Genomic DNA, 1,912 nt, shown 5'->3' with positions numbered 1-1,912 from the left:
ACCCTAGCCCATAAACTAACATATATAAAGAATGGATAGAAGAGTTAATTATAGATTATTGATTAATGATAATAAATGAATAAATGATGAGTATGTTGGTTTTATAAGTAATTAGTCTTTATGGGTAAAGCATTAATAAATCAAAATCAGAATACTTTATTGATCCCTGAGGAAAATTATAGTTATCACAGCTGCAACCGTTCAGATCAGAGAAATATGAGAAGAAAGAAATAATCTCACACAGGGATCATCAATTCCTGTCCTCAAGGGCCGCAGCCCTGCATGTTTTACTTGTTTCTCTGCTCAAACACATCTGATTTGAATGAATAGATGATTATCAGTCTTCTGCAGAACCTGGAAGAGGTAATTCACTGACTGAATCAGGTGTGTTAGAGAAGAGGAAAAAGTAAAACATGCAGGGCTGTGGACCTCAAAGACCATAACTGATGATCCCTGTGCTAGAACAAGTATAAACACCCAGGATTACAAAACAAGCACACATATGTACACATAAACAATGTAAAATAAATAGAAAAATGTGCTAATTTATAGTTTATTAAATATGAATCATTTTCAGTTATGTTTTCAAGGTTAACTACATATTTATTAATGATTAATGAAGGCTAAATTAGGTGTAAGTGTTACAGATCATTCAAACGTTGATAAGACCTTTGTATGGTTTAGTTTTCTATGTTAATCCATCAGAAATAATCTACATCAGAAGAGCTACAAATCATCACTGATGTTCACTTACAGAAATAATCCCAAATAAATAAAGTGTAATGTGAAATTAAAAGGTAAAAAAGATGAAATATTAGCACAGATTTGAGGATATTTAAAATGGAGAGATAGACTTTGGTCCTACATGCTTTTACACTAGCTGTTAGTTCATCAGTGAACTGTACCAGTCCAATAATAATAATAATAATAATAATAATAATAAAAGAAAAACCACTTGTTTCCACAGTTAGACAAGTCTAGAACCTGGTCTCAGCAGTGAGCTGTTCTGTAAATACAGGCCTGATGAAGGAACACACACTGACCATCTTTACCTTGAAAATAACATAAATATTTTGAGACGTCACGCCCAGTGTTAGGGATGACTGTCAGCTAACAAGTTTTAGCTCAATGAGGTTTGTGTTTTTAAGGTTGTGGGCTGCGCAGCCCACCTTGAACCAACATCCTGTAAACCAGTGGTTTACAGGATGTTGTCCCAATGTTCAGATTAGACTCAGCTGCGGTTTTACCAGCATGGTTTGGTTTCAGTAGTCAGATTGTCTTTGCACACCTCAGCAAGCACACAAAAAAAAGACCTAAGTCAATGAAAGACAAATAAAAATCCTGTTCTTCAGAAACTGAAACCTCCACAAAATCATTCAGAGCTGCAGATAAAGGCCCTGCTGCTGACTGAAGTTGACCCAACAAAACCCTGACACAGGATTTGTTCCAAACGGACTTATGTCAGCACATTTACCGCCCCCCTAGTCCGTCTGACTGAAATAGAGGAAAAACCAACAAAAGTCAACGTGGCTGTAAACTGGTCGCTCTGCATGATGGAGCTGAAGAGGATTTTTCCCTCGCTGCAGGTTTTCTGCTTCAGTGACTCAGAAGGTCACAAACTGGTGGTGAAGGAGACAATTAACTCTTTACTGTCTGACCCAACGAGTCTGTTGTCTCTTCCACGTGRTTTTATGCCATGAACATCTGTAACAATAATGTCACAGCTTACATTTAAAGAACATTATTTACATTAAAGCATTCATTTATAATCGATTATTAATCGATTATAAAAATCGGTTATTAACCGATTATTTTTTTTCGATTAGTCGACTAATCGGATCATACATTAATGGAATATAAAAGCTTTCATACATACACATGAGTAGCAATTACTGATAAACATGAATAATGA

Source organism: Austrofundulus limnaeus, unplaced genomic scaffold, assembly GCF_001266775.1.
Source record: "Austrofundulus limnaeus strain Quisiro unplaced genomic scaffold, Austrofundulus_limnaeus-1.0 Scaffold401, whole genome shotgun sequence".
In the NCBI taxonomy this organism is placed as follows: Eukaryota; Metazoa; Chordata; class Actinopteri; order Cyprinodontiformes; family Rivulidae; genus Austrofundulus; species Austrofundulus limnaeus.
Note: the sequence above shows the minus strand (reverse complement) of the source record.